Below are 20,688 nucleotides of genomic sequence, written 5' to 3'. Positions count from 1 at the left end.
TTTTGTTATCACACGTAAGTGTAAAAGCTGAAGGCCCAAATCAGGTTGGGGAGAGAGAGAGCTAAAGTTAGAGAGAGAACTAAAGTTAGTACAAAAAGGCAGAAAACTTTCTCCATCCAGCACTTAGAGCATGGAGCTTAGTTGTGTCTAATCCCTGCTCCATGTAAGCACCAGAAATACTTGTCAAAAGTCTGTCTATCTGTATAGAGCTGGAGGTAACTGACACTTTGTAAGCGTCTCTGAATTATCTGTCTTAGCAACATACACCTCTGCTGAGCTGTGCAAATACAGCTAAAGGTGGGGTTCTGGTGAAACCAGTATTTACACACTATCTCAGTGTTGGAAGTAATTAATCTTCAACTGTATGAGGCTCTTTGTGATGTAAAGCAAGTGCTGACACTTTTGTGTAAACATGAAGATTAGCATATTTACAAACTGGTAGATGTTACTTTGATCAGTTGCTGCTTGCACTGGAAAGGCATGCTGGCATGCGGGCTGGCTCTTCATGTGACAAAGACGTCTAATCCTTTTACACTATTCTCAGATCCATATTTAGAATTCTGACTGGTGTTTTCTATATCCACTTGAGCTCACTGTTTGGTTTGTTTAGCAGTGTTCATCCACTCTTTATACTCGCTAGTGACTCATTCCAGTTTGTTTTCTTTGCAAAGCAAGCAGTAAAATTCCAAAGTAGTAAATGACCTGGGTGAAAAACCCTTAAACTCCTTTCAATTTAATTACTAAAGCAAATTGGAACCACTTGCAGTCAGGCTTTTTGATGGCCCGTATAAAGATCTTCACTGTTTTCCGTCTTGCTTTTAAGTAAGTTAGTGTGAAAATTAGCCAACCCCACTTCAGCCTCCTTGCAACACTATTGCATCAAGACTTTTGTTTCTGTGTACATTTAAACACATCTGGAAGACTTTGAAAGAGGCATCCTAGATGCTTGGTTTTGTTCATCGTAATTTAATGGTAAGCTGTAAACAATACATAATTCATTTCAGCGCAAATTATAGCTTTACATACTCCAAACTGGAGAGCGACAGGGGATCTTGTGGTAACAAGATAATGACCTGAGCAGGTTCGAACAGGCTGGGTCTTATCTTTTAAGAAGGATGAAATAATGTTATGACATTGTCAGCACATTGTCTAACATGCTAGGGTGCTAGCAGCTCATTACTTGTGTGCAACCCCTGTGCCTGAGTAAACGATTGCAGGGTTGTCCCTGCCAGGTGCACATGTGTTGGCAGGCCCAAACACGCCGGCACCCGCAGAGCAGGGGCTGTGCTGCTGAGGTGGGCCACACGCACTCATGGGGGAAGGCTGAGGCTGAATGTGCGGGTGGAGAACCCCCGTTGTTCCCAGCACACATGACTTCATCTGAGCACTGCTGGCACGTTGGCTCGGTCTGCTCATGGTCAGTAGAGATGGGAGACACAGGCCTGCTCGGGTTTGGAAGTGTTCCTGCTTTCCTCTGGCAAGCTGGAGCTCTATCTTTTCCTCAGGCACACCTGTTGGCTTGTCTAACGCGAGGAAGCTTCTTCTCACCAGCCCACTGTCTTCCAGAAGGTGTGAGGTTGAGCCTGCAGACTTTAGTCACTACCTGCCTTGACCTGGCTGCTATCCACACACTAAAACTTCTCCTCTGATCTTAGGCCTCTGACTCAGTTTCCATTTGGCAGCAGCTTCCAGTGATGCATGCATGACTCGGAGACGTGGCTGCCACCCAGCTGTTTGCCCTAATGGCACAACTGGAGAGACTACAGCATTTACCAGTGGTTTTGGATGTTACGTTGGGATGTCCAGTAGGGGTGCCGAGGGCATCCCTTTGCACCTGCAGCATAGAGACGTAACCACTTCTGGAGGAGCTGCAGGAGCACTGGTGGTGGCAACTAATTATGTGAGATCAACTACAAACCTCAGCAGCTGTTGCGGGTCTTATCCAGAGCACAAAATGAAAAGACAAATATCTCAACCATCTCTAGTGTCTTTCAGATGAATCAGAGCAATATTCATCTAGTGAAGAACCTTCTAGCCAAGCAGGACATCTGTGCTCACAAGACTGCTCTGAGTCTCCTTGGTGGGATGCTGGACATTTTATTGTGTTAAGAAACGCTAAGAATAACACAGAGGAAAGGCATATAATGATGCCTTCCATCCTGCCTTCATTTTTCCAGGGCCAGTGTCCCTGGTGCACCGTGAGGTGACGTTATCTTTTTTCCCTTGCAATGTTTCAGTCAGCAGCCTTCAGTTACACAAATTTAGTGGAAGCTGGGTTGCATGAAGCTTTCCCCTTTATAACTAACGTACGAACAATAAGGACAGGGTCCATGTTTTGATTTCTTGTTAAGCAAACTAAGTAGGTGAAATGCTTAGAAAAGAAACTGATATACTTGCATTACTCACAGAGCGTCACATCTATGTTGAATCTATTACTGATTAAAACTCTTGTTAAACTGAGGATCAAAAAGAAAGCTCGGCACCTCATTTAGCTCTTTTCATGACTGGATTAGCCTAAATAGAACAACTTGTCTATATGGGAACGGTATGAGTGCTTGATTATTAAAATGTTCTCCTATTGAGGAAGAGAAGCTGTAAATAGAGTAAGGAAGAAAAAGACATTTCATTTGCTGGTGATAATGAAAAATATTGTGTAGAATCCTGACCTCATCAAAATCAATACAAATTTTTCCATGTTTTTCAGTGAAGCCAGGTTTTTGCCTATTGCATTTCCTATTGATCCTTGAGGGGGAGAAGAATCACTTCTGCGGCTTACATTGTTACTTATTTAAAATGAAGTAACTGGTTGCATATTTATTAACCAAAACAATGTACTAACTGAAACCTTCCAAAGTATGTATTAATCTGTCTGTTTTACTAGAACCTTGCAGTATGTTTGGGTTGTTTTTAACTTAGTAAGTAGAGCAGAAGACATGCAGCTAATATACTAAGTAAAAATGAGACTTTGGTAGCTTTATTCCCAACGCTATTAGTTGTGTCTTCACTTTTTCTAAGTTGCAACTGTTCAGCATTTCTGCGTCTTAAATGCACAAACAAAGGAGAACACTTTGCAGCGTATACTGGAACACAGGCCTGGAGCCTATGGGCTTCCAGTCCGACTCACTCCTGCTTCTCCCATGCCTCTGCACAGGGGCTGCAAAAAGGGAATAGTTTCAGGGCTGCAGCAAAGCTGGGAAACTGCAATAGTCCTGAACCATAGGATTTGGGTTTGGCAAACTGATTATTCAGCTCTGCAGCACTCAGACCCCAACTGTGAACGTCATATGAACTTTGATGTTTTTAATGTTGGCCATGGCAGTTCTGTACTAGGTGGACTGACCCTTTTATGCTCTCACAGGTCTTTTTTTCTGACAGTTTTATGGACATAAATAGATAAAAATCTTCATTTTAGGAAAAGCACGTATTCAGGAATTTTAGGGTACTAATTTCATATTGCCCTAGAGCATTTTCTGCAAATGTTAGCATGCACATACTATTTCTGGTGATTAAAGCAGAGTATTTTGACTTTAAAGTGGCATCTTCTGAATAAATCTGTCTCCAAATGATTTATGCATCCCATTAGGATTTAGTGCTGGTAGTTGTTCTGGGAATCCTGATCTGGTCTTTCAAGAGTTGCCTTAGCTTTATCAGTCCATTTACATGTGGTCATATTTCAACCTCCAGGAGCTTTAAAATGTTTAGTACACAGAACACAAATTTAGGCCTGTGTTTGTTTTTATTGGTGGAACCTCTTTCCTTTCTTCAACATTCTCAAATGTTCCCTGGTTTAAGTAGAGTTATCTAAGGTAATCCACTCTTGCCCTTACCAGGGATATTCCACTTTGTTCATAAGCACATAACATAACTCTAGTCCCCAGTGATTTCATTGTGAAATTAAAACCCAGACACTCATCCAGATGTCTTAGAAGATAAGGGCAGGCCTAATCCGTATGTCACAGAGGACTTAAGGAGCAGGAATTCACCTATACATCATCACGTTGTTATTAGCCCGGACCATGGCAAGCCCAACACAAACATTTTCCACAGGGCTTGCATTCAGGCTTGGCAGTGTTAAGAAAATACCCTCCAGCAATGTGTTATTTTAGGCTGAAACAAAAGTAGACATGAATGGCAAGAGGAACAGAGAAGTATTGTTTTTATTTTCTATGTGAACCCGTAACTCGTGTTAAATGAAAATCTAACCAACTAAGATGTAAATACCACCATGTTCAAATGAGCTATCAAATATCAACACATTTATTTTGTGATGGAGTACTGATGCTTTTCTGAGGTAGTGTAATGCACTGTGGGAAGGGCAATTTAGATAGGAAAAGCCAAAAGCTTTATCTGATTAAAACTGATATGCTGATTGATTTTGACAGAGGGAAGTCACTTCCATTGCAAAAAAGAAGGCAACAAAAATGTGGTGCATTTGTCATTAATATGAGTGACGGCACTGAAATTAGAACTAAAATGTGGAACTGTGAAGGACAAAGGCAATTTTTACCACTATTTTTACAGTTCTGCCACCCCCCAAAGCTGCCATCTTGTTTTTATTAAATAGTTATTTTACAAAAGCCACGGGAAGCCCATAGGATAGGGACTAGAACCCGCCTCTCCGGGAGGGGGCCTAGCCTGCACAGCAGCCTGGCTCTGTCTGCTCCTGCCCCCTAATCCTGTTTCTCCGTCCACCCTGGGAGCACTCCCAAAAGTGAGTGGAGAGACACTCCAGCATAACGATGAGGCTGAGTTTGTGGTTAAAGCATAAAACTGGGAGTGAGCTGTTTTGGATTCTGCTGCTGCCTGTGCCACAGATGTTCTGCATGGCCGTAGTATGCTCTGTTTTTGGCGAAATTCATCCCTGTGCTGAGAGCCAGCTAGAGGCTTGGATGCCATCTGATGCCGGGAGACAAACACAGCTTACACACTGGTTGAACATTATACAAGTATATTTAGAAAACTAATGGCATGTAAGCTTTGTGACATCCTTCAGCAAGAGGGCTGAACCTCTTGTTTATAGTCAGTGCCTCACAGCTCCCTCCTACCAGGCAGGAAAACTGCAAGGTTAATCATGTTAACATTTGTGAAATACTTCTGTGATGTAAGAGACAGAGAAGTGTATTTCTGTTAGGAGGAAAGCCTACAGGTTTCAAATGAGCTGCCCAGAGTTTATGCACTTACTGAATAGTTTGAGTCTCACAAGTGCAAAAAAAATGCCATGGAAAAACAGTGAATACGCCTTACTAACAAGCTCAGAGTGGTTTTGTTTGCTTGATGTGTGTATCCAATAGAAATTCATGCAAAACTTTTTTAAAATCACAGCTAGAAGAAAGAGGCCATGAAAAATAGCAGAACAGAGAAACACTTTTTAAAATTGAATGTGGGCTTGATTTTTCATTTTGGGAAGCAATCCAGGTTACCCTAACAGAAAGCAGAGACACATTTCAGCTGAGGTTTCTTTGTGCACAATGCAATGGCAAAGCAGTTCAAGACCAGTTCATCTGTGTGAAAATATGACCCTGTATGAGTCTGGAGGTCAATGAAACCACTGTTGATCTGCTCAGGGCATGCTGGTCACTGCTTTAGGGTCACTTTGATTTATGTGCTTAGATTTTCCACTTCCAGAAGAATAAAATGTGGGTGACTCTCTTTTCATTGACTCTCATTTGTTGTTGCAGGCATGCGTTTTTCTCAGAAGTATGCCGTGTATGAAAAAGTCTGAAAAATTTAATGCAGGGATATAAACTGACATTTTTATGGAGGGTAAACTTAGACTCAGTCATAATTAGAAAAGAACTTGAAAATCTTGCTCTTCCTTGGTTTCTTTTAAGCAGTTCAGAAACTTACCATCTCTCTCAGTAATTAAATATCCCCTTATTCTGTTGGAGTGTTTTTGTAGATTCACTCTTGCCATGCCCATGGACAGGATTGAATTAATGGTATCACAGTTGTATGAATGGCATAGTTGAGGCAGATGCAGACTCAGCAGTGAGCTGAAAGAAATCTGCAGCAAAACAGAAATTTAATAATTACTTATTGCTCTAACTCCTAATCAAAAGCAAAATGCCACGAAGCTTTAGATGTCCTTCACTGCTAAGACATCTCAGGAGCATTGCCATAGCTGGTCACGGCTCCACAGAGGGCTTGGGCATGACTGTGAGTACCTTTTGAGGCTTGGCAGGGACTTTCAGCCTTCCTGGTGCAGCTGTGGGCACCAGCTCTGGAACGGTCAGTGCCTTCCTGAGTGCTTTGCTGGCAGGAACTGGCAACTAATAGCTTCTTCCAGCTGTGCAGCTCACCGTGGTGGGAGAGGTGGAAATCCCTCGCGGAACACCCTGCCTCTGACAGGAGAGAGAGGAGGCAAAGCATCGTCTTAACTGACACCAAAAATTGTATTCCCTTGATCACTTTGCGTCATTAATTTCAGTGGAATTAACACAGGGGGCATCTGAATCAATACAGCTGGATTTTGCTCTGGTTTCCTGCCATGCTGCAAACCTTTGAGCTTCTTGGTCACCTGCCATTCTATTCATGAGAACAGTCTTTACCTGAAATAATTGCTATTCTAATAACTAACTTCTATCAATTGAGACTCCTTAATTTGTCCTGTAAGTCTCCTTAACCCCTCTAAGTGTCTGTATAACCTGTTGACAAAGGTCAGTGCCACCTGCTTTGTATGTGCCTGCTGAGAGCCAGCAGGCAGATCTGGGGAAGGGTAGCTGGGAACTCAAGAACCTCTGCTTGCCCAGTCTATTGGAAAGTATATTTTTATTAGTGCTAACAAAATGTTGCCTTGTTCTTACTCTACCCTACAATTAAGTACATGGAAGGGTCTGAAGTGTACCTCTACCTTGTCTTCTTTCATCTCTTAAGTTCAATAATTTTGTGGCTGCAAGGGAGAATATGTGTCATCTGCGGAGGATGGGAGGAATAGGGGTAAACAGTGTGGAAGTGTAACGTATTTCTCTGTTATTAACACCGTCCTTCAGAAGAGCTATTCAGTCATGTTTGTATCTGTAGAAGTGTCCAGAAGGTGTTGGTGAGAAAATACAAAAAGTCACTTAGATTTATACGCACCAGTTTCACTGTCACTTTCATTATTCAACCAAAATACCAGTTTAAAAACACCTAATTTAAATGTAAGCAAACAAACAACACATTTAGGTCTGCTCCGTAACATCACTTAGGTTCTGTACCATTGACTAGGGAATTTTGCAAAAACCCCAAACATTGGCTTGGGACTGGAGAGGCCACAATTATTAAATGTTCAACATGCTTCTCAGTACTCCTTCCTTAGAATAACTGCTTCACAAGCCTTCTCCTTCAAGACATCCTTAAGGCTGTTTAATACCCTCTTAGCTGTCATTTCAGTTAGCACTCAGCACTGTGTAGAGTTGCTGAACTAAACCACATTAGCAGATCTTTACAATTATTTGTAAATGTTGGGATACTCAGAAGATTATTGCACTGGTACATTGCGTTTGGTGCCCGAGGGGAGCGCGAATTACATCTTATCTGCAGGAAGAGCTCTGAGGAGCCAGACTGTCTTATGAGATGCTGTGGTGCTCATCCCACTTCCAATCCCATCACGAGGTTTGTCAGGGTACAATTTATTGCAGTGAGCAGAATGGACATATCCCCTAACATTAGAGTTTCGCATGAATCTAATGCATGGGAAATGGATTTTTTTTTTTCCCTTAGTGGATAAAGATATCTTCTCATCTGAACCCTTAAACTGATGACATTTCAGAATTCCATTTGGAGAGACAGAAAAACAGGTGATGTGTGTTTTTTAAAACCCCTCCTGATAGCTGATGCTTCTTGCCTGTACAGTTTGTTGAAGTATAACTGACATAAAGCATTTCAAACTTTTGGCTATGTATCTAACTCCAGTAAGGTTTGCCTGTAATTGTCCATACTTAACTAGGGAAAACTACGATTTTCTGAAACTTACTAGTCCAGAATTGCCAGAATCGGAACCTGGAAGTTAGGTTCCTAACGTTTCAAAGGGCTGTTCCAGTTTTCAAAAGCACTGAGCTCCCTCCAAGTGCCATGGAAACTGTCAAGGGTTTAAAGCCCTGGAAAAAGGTCAGGCTGATTGTTTTGCAATCTAAATTTGAGCTCTTATGTACTAAAAAAAACAAGGAAGAAATATATCATGGGCCTTTTTTTTTAAGTCATACTTTTATAAACTGACTAATTGAAAACAAAGCTTATTTTTAGCGTGGTAGGAACGTATTTATACTTGTGGTTACATGGTCTGTGGAATTCCCAACTTAGAAGGGTGCTGGTTAATGCACAATTACTGGCCAGTGAGCCATTTACATTGGCTCCTAAAGAAGAAAATAAAATTTGATCCGTTCTTCATTGCTAATTGGCTATTTATCTATTGTTTGTTGCTAAGGGAGCTACTAAGAGACCTGCTGGTGTACCTTATGGGTTGGGCAACAGGGAAGATTGACTGAGATGTCATGAAGTGCTCCAGGCTTTTTCATGCCAAGGCATTCCAATGGAAGGCTGCAGGGAGCTGCCGTCCAAAGCTAACGTGAGAAACTCTCAATCTTGGCTGCACTGCCCATGCGGAGGCTTAAAGTTAAGGGCATTATCTTACTGGAGAGCCTCAAGAGCAGAGGCTGCACTCAGGGCTTCAGTTCTTAATTCATTTGAGGCTGGGTGTAAAGGATGCCTACCCATAACAGGAGTGAAACTCTGCCTTGCCATGGAAAACAGTCTTTAGAAAGGGGTCTCCTAAGTGGCAAACATGCTTTAATGTGTGAGCTTTGATTTTATCTCTGTATTTGCTTGTTTAGGTTTGCTTATTTATGCTTTGTTACATGAAGTGTGGTGTAGGATGATGGTTTGCTCTCTTCTTCTTAATTAAATTGCTAATAAACTAATAAAGCTATCAGAATATAATTTGTGTTGAGATAGGTCCGCAAGCATTGTGGTGCATTTGCCCCTGTTAACTTTCCTTTCTATGTTCAAGTCTTCTGATTTTCCCAGTGGGCTCTCTTCTGTGCACTTGTACTGATATGCTGGAACTTGGAGATCCCTGAAGCCCTTTTGGAAAGAAAGGGAATAGCTCTGGTATCCCAACCAACATTTCCTCACTCGGTAAAAACAAGGTCTGCTGTTCAAAGAGGTTTAGGGAGGTCTACAGGCCCATAGCCACTGCTGTGATTTTCTAACTCAGAGGCAAAGTTTACTCACTGCAGCACTGTGACCCCTGTGGATTCAATGATGCTGCATCAGCGTAGAAAAAAAGTTTGTCCCAGTGGCTCCTTGTTTTTTGCTGTCCGACACAGCTCTCTGCAGAAGCTGGCTTTCTGAAGCAAGCTTCTTTGGCTTCTCAGCTGCCTTCAGGGAAGGAGCTCTAATAAACAGTGCTGGTTCCTGAAACTTGGTCAAAAGGAATACATCGACTGACATTCAGTAAAAAAAAAATCACTTCTGGTTTTAAATGAAAGGCAGAAAGACCAGGACTGCTAATCCTAACGTTCTGGCTGCTCTGCAGGTTTTATTGCACAAAGCTTGTTTCTTTGCTGTTGTAGGGCTGGTGGTGTTGGTAAGGCAACCAACACAATTCACCACAGGTAAAGTTACAGGCGGGACATGTCTCTTCAGAAATGACCTCCTCCAAGCGGAATGTAGTTACTGGCCTGTGATTACACAGAGAAACTTGCCCAGGTTTTGTGGGACAGGAGGAGGAGTGCATGCAGCCGGCTCTGGGCTGGCGATCCATCCTGCTGTGTTCTTCCTGTAGGGCTGCGGGCTCCTCCAGCAGTGCTGGCATGGGTCTCATGTCCTTTTTGGTTTTGTCTCCCACATGTGTCCAGTTTGCTAATTCAGGCTCTCGGCATTTGATGTTTTCTCTGAACTCTCCAGTTCCTGGAGTTGTATGAGAAGCTTAGCTATTGCTTCAAGTTTTGGGGCTTCAGTAGGGATAGAAAAAAGGTTATAGACATGAATTTCAAATATAAACTTCACAAACAAATGAAATGAGCCCGTCCATTTATTGAGCTTTAACATCTCCTGGTTTTCTAGGGCATCATTTCTGACTTGTGACTATTTGAGGTTAGCAGCACTGCCGCTGACTCTTTGAGCATTCAGACTGCATTTATGTTGCTTGGTTTGACATATTCCTGGGAGACTTATTTCCATTCTCTGTGCATTTTGCTACAGCCTGGGCAAGGCAAGAGAATCTACTTTTCAATTCAAGCTTTTCTTTTCCCTTCCTTTAGCCTCAACCTTTCTATCTTTTAGGATACAAACTTGGCTATTATTCTGAAAACACATTCGCTGCTGAGTATAATTATTGGTGCTAAGTCCTACAGTTCACTGGATAACTGTGAACAAATTGAAAAACATATCCCATTGGAAACCGCCTGGTAGGACTGGAGGGGTAGTTTGATCGCAGCAGATAAAGTATTAGAAGGAAAATTAATATATGCGATAATTTTGAATCAACATTTTGTGAATGTATCATGCATGTGTTACCTCTTCTCGAATTTAAAGCTTTTTGTGAATTTTAAAAACAGGAAAAAAATTATTTATATAATCAAGACTTTTATTAACTGTTAACGTAGAGTTGTAGAAGACTGAGGCTGGCAGCTGGAGGCTGATGCCGTGCCTGTCAGATCCTACTAGATGGTCATCAGTTCTTTTACAGGACACAATTTTACTGAATTCTGCTTAAACTTTTGGTTTCTGATTAATACAAAGATACATAACTGCTTTCTGGATCTTGGCCAAAGACTCTGAAGTCTTGTAAATGATATTTTACAAGTTTTCTAAAAGAGAAAAGTCAAGAACTCTTTTCTCTGACCAGGTAAATGTGTGACTATAATTGTAATAGAAGGATCCTTGAAGTGTTTTTCTTCACATGCATAGAAGTCCTTTAAGAATAAGGCACCAAAGAACCATGCCCGAGAAGATCTAAGGTAGTTTTTTGTTTGCAGTATGCTGGAATTTTTTTGTTTCATGAGTGTTTGTCTAATAGGGCATGGTTGAAATGACCCTCTTAAAACCTACAGTTCAAACTTGAAGTGACACAAAGCTGAATCATGCAGGAGAGGGGGTATTACTCTGGATTTATGTGTTTGAGTCTCTTGGCACAGGCCAGAAACCCAGAAAAGAGTTTTAATGAGTAGAAATGCTCCCAAATTCTACAGGTGTGCTGCTTTAGACCACAGTCTGAACATGTCTCCCTTCTTTCCTACCCTCCAGTAGACTCACATTGGAACATGTCCAGTGCTGTAATGAATTACAAATCTGTAAAATATTTCTCTCCCTCTGCCCGTGGTGATTGCTCTTTAACCTGGCAGCGGGGCTGGGCACAAATTGGCACTCAAGACGGTGAGTCATGGGAAAATGTACTGAGTGGGGAAGCATGAGCGAGTGTGGGGATGGAAGGTTGGAAAGATGGAAGCATGGAAGGGGGGATGGATGGAAGGACAGAAGGTTGAAAGGACGGAAAGATGGAAGGAACCCCAGTGCTGCCCTTAAGCCAAGCGGGAGCTCCGTGCCCGGCATGTGGGGAGGAGCAGCCATGGTGGAGCAGAGGAGAGGGTCTGGACCATGCGGGCAGGGAGTGGTGTTCCCGGGCAGCACAGAGGCCGTGCCAAACAACACATGTACCCTTGGCATTGCCTATTGCTTCTGTGTCATGCACAGTTCCACCAAAGCCAGTGGCACCTCATTAACGTTCAACTGCTGTGAATAAGAGGAGGCTGGGATGTATATGTTTCCATAGCTTTATACCACTGGGCCTGATTCTACTTTTGCTCACACCAGTTTGATACTGATACAGTTCCTCTGGCTTCTGCGACATGAATCTGTATTTTGCCTGTGTCAGCAAGATCTCAATCAGCTTCATTTATTTCAAAAATGTGTGCCTGCAGCTGTTGGGAAAGGATAGGGCTGTAAAAGAAGAACAGAAGATGGTAGGTGAGAATAAGAAAGGGATCAAGAAACAGCTCAAGGATGGACCTTTGTATTTCTGGTCCTTGTTTGCCTGCAGTTTGTTGCATTTGTCAGTGAAAAATGGGAGAGATGAAAGAAGGGAATTTCTCTTGAGCTCGTGGTTGTCTTTGGGCAGGGCGAAGACCTGGGGTATGTCATCCTCCCTCCTGCCCTCATTTCAGCTCTTCTGTGTGTTGGGAAACAATACTTCTTCTCTTCCAGTAAAAAATAGGAAAGATCTACAAGGAAACTGAGCAGATTATTTTCTAGTTTGCCTTAGGGTTTCCTGGAATTTTTGCTACTGTACATTTATTTAAAGTAACCCTATCTGTTTAAATACATGCTGATCTTTGGTTGCTCTGAGATCCGAATCAGCCCTGAAGAATGCCTTTTGCTTGCAGTCATTTCTGTATTGTCAGCCCTTCCTCCTCGCCCCCCGCCAGGCTGACCCTAGTGGTATCAGGTGACAGAAGGATAAACTGCAACATATGTGGTCCTGGTTGGAAAGAAAGTTATGATCCAAACTGATATAGAAATTGTGATCTATTGTCAGTCTCCTCAAGGATGACAAAGCAATCTGTTTCCAAATGAAAGTAGATGTAAGATAAATTCTTTGACTGCTATTATATTTTTCTTGGCATTAACCAGACGCTATTACTGTTTTGTGGCTTTGTCACCACCAATTATGAACTGAAGTAACATCGTCTGTTGTAAAGTGTCGTGATCCAAAACTCCGATGCTTCTGTGCAGTGACGTTGTTAATAAATAAAATCAGCTCCAATGATCAGTTAATACATGCTTAATAAGACTTAGCAAAGTTGTGTCAGATGCTTAGGGAGGATGTTTGGAAAGGACTGCATCCTGCAGCATCACTACCAGATGAACTGCCCCTTCAGGTTGGCCGAGGCAGCGCGTGCAGCTAAGGGTTTGCAAGGTTTTGGGAAAGATTTTTGGTGTGTGCAGTATTTAAATATTCTGCGTAATTGTCATCATTACTTACCTGAAATGGAAACAAATCTTTCATAGTGAAACACGGGACGTGATGCAATAAACTGAAATTTATTGTTTCATTCTCTAACCAAGCGCAGCAAATGGAATTAATTAAGATTATTTTTTGTTGGCTGTCTCAATTTCATAATAAACATATTTTTATTTGAGCAATGTGTGTTTATCATGAAAATATTTCAAGCAAAAATAAATTAATAAGATGAGGCAGATTTGTTGTAAACCATTCTGTGATTTTTTTTCCTTTAATGTAATTTATATCAACATCATTTGTCGTAACTGGTAAAATACTAAAAGCTTTTTAAAAAGATAAAATGATTTACTTTTTTATTGTCTAGACTATATGTAAGCCACTGCTAATTAATACTGCCCTTTCTGATGGCTTTGCAACAGGCATAACTCAAACAAACCAATTATAAATGATTTTTCAATGTAAACTTTTAACAGCATAGCCTCAGGGCTTGCTCAACATAAAAGTACAATTTAGAAAACATAAGATTTAACTAAGGTCAGGATATATCAGGCGATGATGGATGTAAATGTAAAAACATCTGACTGTGGAATGACAACGTTTTCTTCAAGACTAAGCAAAACGTTGGTGGCAGTGATAAGTGGGATGAAAAATAGCCTGGAACGAACCAGCCAGAAGGTTTGGCTTTGGGGTCTGTTTGCTGGGTTGTTGTTTTTTTTTCCCAATTGTTTTGGTTTTCTTCAGCATTTTGGAAGTCAAGAGTCCCAGAGGTGGAGCAAGCAGGGTAGCGTGAGTTTTGTAACTGTTTTCTACACCATGAGAAGGTCAAACTTTTCTACATCATCTGCTGTCTTGGGGTGCGGCACTGACTCTTCTGGCTTTGAGTTTCCAGCTACCAGAGGGAAAATGTCATGGCCCTGCGATGCAGAGCTCTGGCCCGGTGTATCCTAATGCTGCAACTCTAAGCTGGCTCGCCATTTTGCACGGGTTAAGTCTGCAGAGATCGCTGATTGACTAGGTGGTGGCTGACTGCTCTGCTCTGTCTTTAAGACTATTCATCCTCATTGTCTGTCTTTCAACATCCTGCCCGAAGCTGGCACAGGCTGTGCACCATGTGCTGTATCTAATTTGCTGGAAGTAGTCACATGTCCGTGGTGGGATCTGTATCAGATTTGTATGGCTGAGTCATCTGGTATCAATTCCTGCAGAGTGAAGCCTCCAGAGCCGCAGCCCCTGGTGTGCTCCCACACCCCACCGCCCCTGCTGTAGCTCAGTTACCTGCACCCAGTGATCACGCAGGTGTTGGGAAAGATTCCTTTTGCTCTTTGCTATAGACACCTTAAGAAACTGGAGGTTGGTTGTTGGTTTCTCTTCGGGTGGTGGTTCTCCTTCAGGAACATGACTGCCTCCCTCCCCCTGTGGTGTCACCTCTCTCTGTAGCATTGTCCTATCCCTGCATCCTCCCCTTTTTTTCTTTTTCTTTTCTTTTCTTTTTTTTTCTTTTCTCCTTTTTTTCTTTTTTTTCTCTTCTCCTTTTTTTTTAATCTTTTTCTTTTTTTCTTTTTCTTTATTTCTTTCCCTTTCCTTTTCCTTTTCCTTTTCCTTTTCCTTTTCCTTTTCCTTTTCCTTTTCCTTTTCCTTTTCCTTTTCCGTTTCCTTTTCCTTTTCCTTTTCTTTTTCCTTTTCCATTTTTTTTCTCTATTTAAAGGCTGGAGGAAATTGTTTTATATCAAGGCAGTGCCTTCTGTCCTCAGCCAAAAATGAGTGGGCTGTTCATCTTGTGTGAGGGAGAGGCAGGTCTTAATGAAAGGCAACCAATGGCCCTGGGTTCCAGCACCATTTCACTCCTACGCTGGAGCTGGGACCATATCAGCCAAGCTCGGGCTGAACACTTGTCCTTTTGCTGAAGTAAAATCTGGTTTTGCTAATGCAGTAAAGACTAATTCACTTTATTTTTAATGAAAACACTGCCTTCACCTGTGATTCTTAGAATTCCAACCTTATCGACCAGATAGTGGATTTATACTGTGTCTTCGTTGCTGGTGAAACCCAATGGGTTCTACTGGGGAAAAAAAAAAACCTTACAGCTTAGCTGAATTAGAAATACTTGTATGGTCTGCTGTTCCACTCATTTGTTCTGTCTCCTTATGAGTGTGGCGGTTCCACTGGGGTGGGCACCGCTCTTTTCTCCTGTGGGCTGTAATTATGGGGACAGGATTAATAAGCACACATTTCATCCAGGGCCCCGGCTCGATGACAGGGCGTTGTTCCATGAGAGCACAACAGTGTCCTTGCTCGCTGCAGAGCGAAGGCAGCACACACAGTGGAAGTGACTGAAAATACACTGTGGGAGCTTAAGCACTCTGTAATAGCTCCCTTACTCCTCCTGCTTGTTTGGGTAGCAGTTCTGATGACAGTTTGCCTGTTGTACCTGGCTCTGCTGCTAGAAAGGCAAAGCTATTTGCAGTGCTAGAGTTCATGGGCTCTGTACGTAAACTAGGGGATGGAGGTAGAATGCTTGAGCTGTGGTGCTGTCTCAGGCACCGAGCCTTTCCCTTTCTGTCACATGCACGGGTGGAAACACTGTGCTGTTTTTCAACAACAGAAGATGCTTTGGAAGAGAGGAACATTATTTTTTGAGCAGAATCCCTTTTCCATTCAAAAACCTCCTGCTACAGATGGAGCCATTTAGCTAGCTGTATGCCTGCCGAGATGAGCTTTGCTTCTGCACTCCCAGGCCTTTTACCTCTGTCGTTTTAGGGCTTTGGGCAATTTGTAAAATAGCAGTGTTTATTATTTCTCTGTTATAGTTTTCATTTATTATATTATCGATTATAATATTTAACATTCTCTGTTTATAATTTTTTTTTTTTCAAATGGCTGAAACTGTCAAAATATGAGAAAATATCAAGGCAGAAGTATCTAGAGCACCCCACAAAAGCCATTAGTCCATCACTGACATCGTGCTACAGAAAACAACAGTTACTGATGCAGGGGTGGCCTTGAAGAGCCCACCTAGGTGCTGCTGGTGCTGCTCCTTGTGCCTGGCACATATGCAGAAGCACACACACGTGCAGAGGCACTCACACAGGTGGAGGCTCGATGATGCCTGAAGCCCATAGAGCCTGACAGTGGCCCCAGGCTGGACCCAGCACCCAACTGTCGCCCACCCCCACTGCCATCCCAACTTTGCTGTGGTTGGTTGCACCAGAATACTTTCATTCTGCCAATACCACTCCACAGCTGGCCCCACTGTCCTGACAGCCTCTTGTCTCCCTCTCCTTTGTCATCTGCATTAGCTCAGTATTTTAACCCCATTTTTCGCCTGCTCTGCTTCAGTGGTGCTTGTCCAACATCTGCTCAGAGACGCCTGGTGAGGAAATACCCTGCAAATCGCCTTGTGGTTTGCAGAGTGAATTCCCTAATGATGCTCTCATTAATAGTTCTTGCTGCCAAACGCTGTTTGCTTTTACTTTCAGAACTGTCTGCATTAATAACAAGTACCTCCACTTGGAAATTATTTACATGAAACATTGTTCTCACGTCACTGCTACTGACAGCGGCTCCGGACTGGGTGAGAGCAGGACACCGTGATGAATTCACCCGTACCTACCTTACTGTGCTGCGTGAGACGAGGAGAGCTCGAGGACTTCAGAGCAAGTAAGTCCTGGGAAAAGCAGAACTATTCCTTGCAGCAAGGGCTGGCTGCACAGTTTGGGCAGACGAGCTTGTCAGGGATGGTGCTGCACTCCATCTGAACCTGTGGGAAGTGTGCCTGTTCCTAATAAGCGCCGTGTGTATTTATGTGGCAGTCATTGTGCTTTGCAAGAGGGGAGTCACAGAAATAATTAGTTAAGAGCGTGAGGTTTTTGGCACAGATTCCCTTTCTCAAGTAGCTGTGATGTTCATATATAAGAAAAATTGATTTGGCATCTAGACAGGATTTCAGCACGCTCATGGTTATGGAAATCAGCTATGGGCATGGAGGAAATCTGTATATTGATTCATAAACTGACTTGATGACTTGTTCATGCTTTAATATTTTCATGGGCTTTTACCCAAAATAAAAATGTCAGTAGGTACCACTTGATTGTGCTGCAGCACTGCCTGAAATGGTGGGAAAAATGCAGGGAAGAAAAGGGATTTCCTACTAGACAGAAGCCTGTACTGTCTGTGGTAATTATTTTTTTTCCTACAAGAGAGGGGTTTTTTGGCCATTACCCTTGCTTATTTTGTTAAACTGTTCACTTATATAACACCCCTGGGAAGATCATTACCTCCAAGCCAGGTTATGTAGAAGGATTTAGAAATAGCCACAGACCTTTTCAGGGGGTAGAATTCGGTCAGGACACAGATGAGCTCCTGGAAACCATACCACCTTGTGCACAGGGACACAGATCATTGCAAAGGTGCCTCTGTGGAAGAAGACCCAGGTTCATGGACATTGTTCTCTGAGAACTCAGGAAGATCTCACTTCAGCATGTGCTGGTAATGCTGGGGCAGCAGGGATGGTGTGTGTGAGGCAGCTGTGCTTCGGCATAGTCCAGTAGGGCAAGGACTAGCATCAGCGTTGGCTCTTTTTTTTGGTCAGACTGGCTAGGCGGTGTTTAGTCAGCACCAGCACATATATTTCACTGCCTTGTGATAAACACCTATTGCTATCCTGTCTCTTCATGAATACTTTTCGCTGCAGGTTTAAAACCTTAATTCCTGAATAATACCTCCACCTGCCTCCTGGTTTTCTTTGGGGACGTTCCAGTGCTGGCCAGACCTGACCCTATCTGACTTCAGGTATGTGGGGCTCAAAATGCTGTCGATGTGGCTGCTGGCCAATTTTAATAAACGCAAGCCATGTGATGTATAATTTCACTTAAGACCCTGTGCGATAACGATTGTCCAAATGCTGATCTGATTTGCATCAATGTGCTTCGCTTCCACTGTGACTTCAGAAAAAAATCAATGGGCATAAGGTACAATACAGCACAGTGCATGTGCTGTACCGTAGGGGAGTAGAATTTTCTCCATAAATAACATCTCTTTTGGCAAGACACAGGAACAAAACCGTGAAAATCTATACTGTATTGAGCTGATCAGTTCAGGAAAAGTGCTGTATATATATAACAGCACATTTTGAATGTGTAGGTTGTTCCTTGTGGACAAAATCTTCCTTTATGACAATTGGTTCCTCATGTTCACAACAGTTCTGTAACGTAATTTCCCCAGGATTAAAAGACCTGTGTTTGGGCACAGCACCCTCTGAGCACTGCTGGGGTAGCCAGGGAGATGCCTCCAGGTGGGCTATGAGAACACGGAGAAATTTTCATGTGCTCAGGAAAAGACAAGAGGGCCATTTTGTCATTGGTGGTTGGCTTCTTGTGGCTTATTAAATAGTCTGCCAGACTTGTGGCTAACGAGTGATTTTAATGTAGTTTGAAGGCAGCTTTTGTTTCCCTCAACCGCTACTTTAAGAAAGATCCCGTAAAATTAATTGACTGATGAACTGTATAATTGATGCTGTCTACACAGTGTGCACCAGCCAAAACTGATGGGTAGCAAGAGCACTGGCATCCTGGTAGGGGCTGCACTGAACCCTGCAGAGAACCTCTGCTCACCTCCTTTTATGCTCTTGGGTAGAAGAGGGCATGTTTAGTTTTCTGCTTACTCTATTCCCTTTTGTACTTGCTCATTTGCTGGGTGCATAAGGGAGAAGAGGTCACTTGTGCACATGGGATAAAGAGGTATTATGAATTCTAAAGTGTTTGCTTTATTGGGAAAAGCACACTGAGCAGGAAAGCGCAGGAACATAATGTGTGAAATTTTAATGAATGCTGTGCCAAGTGTGTGTGCATTTTTTTTCTACCTGTAGCAGCTTTATTCATTTGGGAGAGTGCTGCGTACAAGATATTCTTTAGTAGTATGCTGGCTGCTGTTTAGTTTTAATAAATTAAATCCTTTATATCAATGTAATATTCTTTAGACAAGCACTTCCAAGACAGATTAGAAATGAACTTAAGGGGATTAAAAGCTTCTGTTGCTAAAAACAATGTTTCAGATGGGAAATCCACTTATTTATGTCACTTTCAGTGGAGTACATTTGTCTTTAATATGTTTCTACTGCTACAGAAAGCAGTGCTTTGCCCATGACTGCAGCCTTTCTGCTCTGCTTTACATACGCAGCAATGTTTATTTTCTTCAGTACTGTAAGTTGCTTTGGGAAAGATTGATGGCTTCCCATAAAACTGCGAGCAACCATTTTCTTTGTTATTTAACAAAAACAAAAGATTTACTGGATCTGGAGCTGTAAGTAGCATTGGTCTCTGTAAAATAGGAAACCCTGCGAGTGGAGCATGTGAGCAGAGAGAAAAATCTGCTTTGATATTTCCCTTACTGCCTTGTAGCAGGCTGCAAGCATCTTCTGGAAGGTTCTTGTTGTCTGAAGTCCTGGACATCTTGGGAGCAGCAGGCCCAGGGAGACACCAGTTCGCAGCCTGCTTCCCTGACCCCTCACCAGCTCAGGGGCTGGGCGCTAACATTGCTCCAAGCGTGTGGTGCAGTGGCACGTCCCAGTGCTCGAGCCTCTGGCACCCACTGAGCAGACCTGATGGAGCGGCGGGGCTGCAGCAGTGCTGCTCTCCAAGGTCTTGCTGGGGTTTGAACAGCACCAGGAGGCCTTCCAGCTTGAGGCTGGGGGAGCAGCTTCACTGCTCCTAAGTCACACGGAGCGGGTCCAGGAGGGGCTGGCTGCCCCCGACTCCCCACACCGTGAGGTTTCTGCAGAGCAGGATTCAACGCTGTGGGGTAAATTAGGAGTCACTGCGGTCTTTGGACCGCAGAAGAAGTGATCAGGGTAAATAAAATACAAACTAGAAGAAATAAGGGAAATTGATGTTTTAATTGGAGGCCTTTCGGTCTTTTTCCTGGTGCCACTTGCATATGCAACCTTGGAAGTAGGGTACTTGCTCCTTACTCGCCAGCTCAGTTACAGCTTGTGGGCACGTAATTGTTCGGTGCATTGCGGTGATCTGGGCAGAGGGAGAGGTCTGAGCCCTCAACACACCAGGTATGCCTTGGTAGCTGTGTCTGACACAGCACTGGATTTTATTATTTTAGGCACACTTCTCTCCACTGTTAGTTAAATCTGTTTCAAAATCTCTCCTGAACCACGATGTTCTGTAAAGTATTTATTCAAATGGCTTCCAAGTGAGTTATTTCCCAGTACCTGCTTACAACCAGATCATTTCCATCAGTGCTTTCGGGCCCCTGATGCTCTAGGCTCTCCTGTCTCATTTCAGCCACTGTTCCTATTCCCTTCCACTGCCAGAGTGCGATTCTCAGATTGAATTGTGGCACATCTGACAAAGCAGGGCTAACGTCTCAAAGCAGTGCTCAAGGACCAAGTTGCACGACTCCTCTGGCATTCAGAAGGGCCCTACAGTGGGGCTTTGTATCAACCTCATATTCCTAAGATCGTATGAGAACAGGCAGCTTAGATTAAACCATTATCTCTATTTTATCTTACTTTGTGCTGTTTTGCTGTTTGAGACCAGATTTAACTCCTCTCCCCAAAAAGACTTTTTTTTTGCTGCTCTTAGCATTTATCAGACTTCTAAATCCTTACCTATTGCTCATGATAACAGGAGTTGACTGAAGTTTCACCACTGGTTTCACAGTGGAAAAGGTAGGTTAATTTTCTGCTGAATATTGATAGGCTCTGCTATCAGTGTAACTACTATGTATGCTGGAAACAGAAC

General features: G+C 42.9%; 1 long non-coding RNA gene across 1 annotated transcript in view; it reads left to right on the top strand.

Moving 5' to 3' along the window:
- LOC110404341 overlaps positions 1–20,688 on the top strand; it is a 114,021-nt gene that overhangs the window by 82,531 nt on the left and 10,802 nt on the right. The window contains exons 6-7 of the long non-coding RNA XR_002442163.1: positions 16,417–16,597; positions 17,631–17,728. This is a non-coding gene — a long non-coding RNA (uncharacterized LOC110404341). The remainder of the gene's footprint in view (positions 1–16,416; positions 16,598–17,630; positions 17,729–20,688) is intronic.

The sequence above is a fragment of the Numida meleagris genome, chromosome 10 (assembly GCF_002078875.1).
Source record: "Numida meleagris isolate 19003 breed g44 Domestic line chromosome 10, NumMel1.0, whole genome shotgun sequence".
In the NCBI taxonomy this organism is placed as follows: Eukaryota; Metazoa; Chordata; class Aves; order Galliformes; family Numididae; genus Numida; species Numida meleagris.
This window is presented reverse-complemented; position numbering and strand designations above follow the sequence as displayed.